A 6,270-nucleotide genomic window follows, 5' to 3' on the forward strand; every position below is an offset into this window, starting at 1 on the left:
CAAGAAGTTATAAGAGCCAATTAAGGGGAGACCAGACTTAAAGAGACCTAGTCTGTTAATTCCTTCTACAATAGAGCTTCAATTAACATTCAGTTTTTTTTTTTCTTTTTTTAGGGCCAACCTCTGTGCTAGGCCTTGAGCATGTAAAAATGAGTAAATAAGCTTCCTACTCTGGAGCTCACAATCTTTTTCAAAAACAAAGAAACAAGGGCTGGGAAGGTAGCTCAGTGGTGGAGTGCTTGCCATGCATGCATGAGGCCCTGGGTTTGATTCCTCAGCACCACATAAGCAGAAAAAGCCAGAAGTAGCACTGTGGCTCAAGTGGTAGAATACTAGCCTTGAGCTCACCGAGGCCCAGAGTTCAGGCCCCACGACCAATCAAAAAAAAGAAAGAAACAAACTTAAAATCTTGTAAATAAAATTATGACAAAACATGATTGAGGCTGGGGGTGTAGCTCAGTAGAGTGTCTACTAGGGACTATATCTCCAACAAATAAAAGCAAAATGAAAACAAAAGCACTATAATTAATATTATATTAAGGTATATGCTAGGAAGATGAGGGTAATCTGAAGACAGATTGGGGAATACCTCAGAAAAGATGAGTTAAGAGGTAAGAATGTAGTCTGGAAAAAGACACATTTACAAAATCTTGGTTTGAAAGAGTCTGGTCATTTGGAATGGCCTTAGCAGTTTTCTATGGAGTTTAAATCACATTTCTCACTCTGTATTTTGTAATCAAGGCCTAGGTTTATTTGAGAGGTAGTAATGAGTGAATAGCCATTCAAAAAAAAAAAAAAAAAACCCTAAGAGTTTAGCAAGTACAAAACTTCGGTAAATAACATTTCAGTTGACTTAAATTCTCCCTAAATTGAGGATACAGAACTGTTATAAAGAAACGTAATCACTCAGCCAACGACAAATGCTGGAGGGGATGCGGAGAAAGAGGAACCCTATTACACTGCTGGTGGGAATGTACACTTATCCAACCACTTTGGAAAGCAGTCTGGAGGGTCCTTAGAAAGCTAAAGATTGACCTCCCTTACGACCCAGTCATACCACTTCTAGGCATCTATCTTGAACAACAGGAACCAATATACAAGGACACATTCATCTCCATGTTTATTGCAGCACTGTTCACAATAGCCAGGATATAGAAACAACCCAGATGTCCCGCCACAGATGAATGGATCCAAAAATTGTGGTATCTATACACCATGGAATATTATGCAGCCATTAGAAAGGACAAAATAATGGCATTTGCAGGGAAATGGATGGAGCTAGAAGGAATCATGTTGAGCGAGGTAAGCCAAGAACGAAGAGACAAACGGCACATGGTCTCCCCGATAAGTGGATGTTAAATCCAAAATGTAAGGTGATACAACAAAATTAACAAGACTTAAGAAACAAAGGACTTCCAACTCATCTGGTCGAATCACTACTAAATAACCCCATGCTGCTCATCACATATATGGTATACATGTACACACTGGAGGGAAACCAGGAGGAGGAGGACACAGAACTAGAGGGAATCAGGGAAAACCATACAACAGCAGGACCCATCAGCTGCACTGGAGCTTGATCAAAATGAAGGAAGGAACTCAATGGCAGTGATGGGAAGGAGGGAACAGTGGGAAAGAGGGAACAGCTGATGCTATGCAAAACAAAAGAAATGTACGTATCACCCAATGTGGAAGAAATAAGTATTGCAAAGCCCATAGAACTCATAAATGTTATAGACCATGATAGACAACTTGCCCCATGAAAGTCAGAACATGTTTGTGACTTTAACTATCCTACAATACTGTGAAATTTGGGGAATTATGTAACCACTTAATCACAATAAAGAATTTGGAAAAAAAAAAAAATGTAATCATACCAAACCAGTATGTTGAAATAGGCCAGGTGTGGTGAGGGATGCCTGTAATCCCAGCTACTGCGAGGCATAGGTACTAAGATCACCATCTAATACAAACCCAGGGAAAAATGTGAAAACTTATTTTAAACAACTAAACCAAGAGGACTGAAGGCAAAATTCATGTGGTAGAGTCCCTGTCTAGCAAAGGCAAAGCCCTCAATTCAAATTCCATACTACCAAAAATAAAATACAGTTCCAGGTATGATGGCACCTATAAGGGGAGGCTGAAGGCAAGAGGAAGCCAAGGCAACTTGGAGGTCACCCTGGCCTCAAAAACAACAACAAAACCTCAAACACAAATACAGCACAGATGAGGATACTATATGGGATCCCATAATATGGAAACCTAACTTGGTTTTGACCTTAAGAGTGAGGAGGAGCTTGCTCAAGCATGGAATGAAGGTCTGGAAAGCCACTGGGGTTATTATTAATTTTGTGTGTGTGTGTGGGGGGGGGGCAATCCTGGGGCTTAAACTCAGGGCCTGGGCACTGCCCCTGAGTTTTTGTGCTCAAGGTTAGTACTCTAGTATTTGAGACACAGCTTCAGTTCTGGCTTTTTTTGTTGGTTAATTAGAGATAAGACCCTCACAGACTTTCCTGCCTGTTGCTGGCTTCCAATCTCAACTCTCAGATCTCAGCCCCCTGAGTAAGTAGGATTACAGGTGTGAGCCATCAGCACTTGGCCACACCTCTGGAATTTTAAGTGGAGAAATGATACTGTCTAACTTAACAGGATCCTGGTAGATGGAAAATGGATGGGATGAGAATTTAAGTAGCATCATAGGGAAAATATTGTGGTAGACCAAGGAAAGGATGATGGTGGCTTAGAATAGGTTGGTAGCAGTGTAGAAAAGACAGGTTTGACCTATATTTTGGAGGTAAAAGTTACAGGACTTATTGAAAGGTTGAGAAAGAGGAGTAAGAAAAAATAATCAAAGACGATTCTTGGAGGTTTGGTTTTAGTAATCATGTGGACGTGAATACTACCTGTGAGATGGGGAACACTAGGTTTGGAATGATGAGAAACCATTAATTTTCTTTTGGTTATGTTAGCTCTGGGTTGCCTAGGACATATCCAAGTGTAGATAATTAAGCTGGTATTCTGATATTATAATTCTGGAGCACAGAGAGCAAACTGGCCTATAATATTTAAACCCAGGAGTTGCCAGCTTTGAAATGGTAAAGTCCTAAAGGAGGATTCAGCAACAAACCCTGAGAAAAATCCAACATTTTGATATTGGATAGAGAAGAAAAAGTGTCTAATAAAGTAAACTGAAGGACTCAGGAGGCTGACACAGGAGGATTGCAAGTTTGAAAACGGCTTGGGCTATGTATACAGCAAGACATTGTCTCAAACAAACTGAAAAAGAACAGTCAGACAAATGAAGAAAATGTAAGGGTAAAATGTCAGTGAAGACAAGATAGAATTATTTTTAAAAAATCAGTTATGGGGCTTGAGCTCTGGGCCTGGGCACTGTCCCTCAGCATTTCAGCTCAAGGCTAGTGCTCTACCACTTGAGCCACAGCACCACTTCTGGCTTTTTCTGCTTATGTGGTGCTGAGGAATTGAACCCAGGGCCTAATGCATGTGAGGCAGGCACTCTTCCCAGCCCGACAAGAGAGAATTTTAAGAAAGGAAGCCAGGTTCTGGTAGCTTAAGCCCTGTACTCCCAGTTATTCAAGAGGCTGAGATTAAGAGGCTGAGGATCAAGGTTCAAAGCCAGCCCAGGTAGAAAAGTCCATGAGACTTACCTCCAGTCAACCACCAAAAGCCAGAAGTAGAGCGGTGGATCAAGTGGTAACATACTACCTTGAGCAAAAAAGCTCAAGGATAGTGCCCAGGCCCTGAGTTCAAGCCCCAGTAAAGGTACACACAAAAAAAGCAGCTGTTAGATTCTTCAGATACTGAGGAAGATGAGAACAACACAGAAGTCACTGATGACCCATAAAAGCAATCTCCATGGACTGAGAAAAAAGTCAAATTAGTATACTTTGAAGCATGAATACAAAGTAAGAAAGTTGAACTGGCACAGGTAGACATCTGGTTATGAAGGGAAATTTTAAAACTTAAGATAATGAAACCAGGTACACACCTGTCATTCCAGCCTCAAACTACCCAACAAAACTTTGTCTCAAAAGAAAAAAAGGATGATAGGTGGGGTGCTGGTGGTTCACCCTTGTAATCCTAGCTACTCAGGAGGCTGAGATCTGAAGATTAAGGCTCAAAACTAGCCTAGGAAAGAAAATCCATGACACTGGGCTGGGAAGGTAGCTCAGTGGTAGAGTGCTTGCCATGACACTTTTTTTTTTTTGGGGGGGGGGGGGTGCAATCCTGAGGGTTGAATTCAGGGCCTGGGCACTGTCTGTGATCTTCTTTTGCTCAAGGCTAGCACTCTACCACTTGAGCCACAGTGCCACTTCCAGCTTTTTCTGTTTATGTGGTACTGAGGACTTGAACCCAGGGCTTCATGCATGCTAGGCAAAGACTCTACCATTAAGCCACATTCCCAGCCCCTGTGACACTCTTATCTCCAATTAACCACTATAAAAACTGGAAGCGGCGCTGTGGCTCAAGTGGTAGAGTGATGGCCTTGAGCAAGAATTCAGGTACAAGCACCAGAGTCCAGGCCCTGAGTTCAAGCTCTATGACCGACTGGAGCCACCCCCCGCCAAAAAAAAAAAAAAAAACGGATGATATTTGAAGATACATGTGAAGGAGTGAGGGATACCAGAATTGAATTGAAATGTTGAGAGATATTTCTTGGTGATTGACTATATTGATTCACTATTGATTACAGTGACATTTCTGAGACCAAGAACACAGAAGCAAGGGCAAAGTTATTTGCCTCCAAAGATCAGGTTTCCATCACAATAGGTGAATTTTTTTTTTTGTGAAGGAGGCCTTCAGGAGAAAAGATTGTAAATGCTAATTCCTCATTGTACCACTTTCGGATGTGATTAATGCCACCAGATTAAAGCCTCTTAGAGTATAATACTTAACTAATCTAATCTGAAGCCACACAAGTCAACTCAATAAAATTAACTTGAAGCTGGAAGAGGGTCTTAAATTCACAGCTGATAGGAAAGCAATTATGCTTCCTTATTCTATTCTATTCTATTTATTTTGCCAGTCTTGGGGCTTGAACTCAGGGCCTGGGCACTGTCCCTGAGCTTCTGCTCAAGGCTAGCACTCTACTTGAGCCACAGCGCCATTTCCGGCTTTTTCTGTTTTCTGTTTATGTGGTACTGAGGAATTGAACCCAGGGCTTCATGTATGTTAGGAAAGGACTCTCACTAAGCCACACATTCTCAGCTTTAATTTTTTTTTTTTTAGGCACAGTCTAAGTAGGCACCCTAGTCTAGCTTCAAACTGATGATCCCTGTCTCAGTTTCACTGAAGACTAAGGAACTGTCAATTTCAAGTCCACATGGCACTAAACGTTTCTTCCAAAGAAATAAACCAAATGTTATTGTTCATAATCGGCTTAGATTTAAACTCTCTTGACACTTCTGCTATCACAAGGGATTTCCATGTAAGTATTTTCAGAGACCTTAAACCTCTTCCTAAAGGAAAGTAAGTATCCATTCGAGTGACAATCCAGGGAAACAACTTCTTAAACTAGTTCAAGGGAGAAAAAGGAACAAACTGTAGAGGATTAGCTTCGACTTGACCCATCCTGATGTTCACAGTTAGGTTTTTGGGGAAAAAAAGGGCTTCAGGTACCTTTACAAGATCTCTGATATTTAAGGTCCAATCTTCTACAAAAAGTTCACCTAATAATACGAGAAGAGCTAAAATTTAGCATGTGCCTCTAGACATACAGCTGAACAGCTGAAATCCCAGTAGGATTCTCATCCCCAGAACAAATTAATTCAATCACCTGATCCCAAGTCACAAGCCCTAGATCCCTTCCATTCCCAATTCTTTCTAGTGGCCCAGTTTCCAGAAGATGCGAGAGAAGGCTGGGATCCTAGGAAGCCTGTTGATTCAACCGGCAACTCCAATTCACAGGTCCCGGGTGTTACTGCGTTGAAACTAGCCTTGAGATTCTAAGAAAACTACCCGGCTTCCCTTCCCCCCTCCCCCCTCCGCAGAACAGGAAAGGCCAGGGGCCCCTTCTTCCCGCAGACGGCTCCCCAATACCTCTTCCCTTACGGGACCAGGCCCTAGGAGTCCTGTCCCCACCTGACCCATGGGAGAAAAACACTCTCCAAGGCAAACTTTACCTGCTTGAAGGCCGCCGCTCCCACCGTGCACTGAACCCCCACCGAGGAAAATGGAGTCGTCGAACCGAGACTGGGAAAGGATAGTACGGACCCACCGCACGGCCCCTCCGCCGCCACCGTCGCCGCA

The 6,270-nt window shown here is 42.5% G+C and overlaps 1 protein-coding gene across 1 annotated transcript in view; it reads right to left on the reverse strand.

Moving 5' to 3' along the window:
- Positions 1-6,255, reverse strand: part of Supt6h (SPT6 homolog, histone chaperone and transcription elongation factor) — a 40,225-nt gene extending 33,970 nt beyond the window's left edge. The window contains exon 1 of the mRNA XM_042694644.1: positions 6,144-6,255. The gene's annotated coding sequence lies outside the window, so the exon portion shown is untranslated. The remainder of the gene's footprint in view (positions 1-6,143) is intronic.
- Between the last annotated feature and the right edge of the window lie 15 nt (positions 6,256-6,270).

The sequence above is a fragment of the Dipodomys spectabilis genome, unplaced genomic scaffold (genome assembly GCF_019054845.1).
Source record: "Dipodomys spectabilis isolate Male_0828 unplaced genomic scaffold, ASM1905484v1 ptg000004l, whole genome shotgun sequence".
Classification (NCBI taxonomy): Eukaryota; Metazoa; Chordata; class Mammalia; order Rodentia; family Heteromyidae; genus Dipodomys; species Dipodomys spectabilis.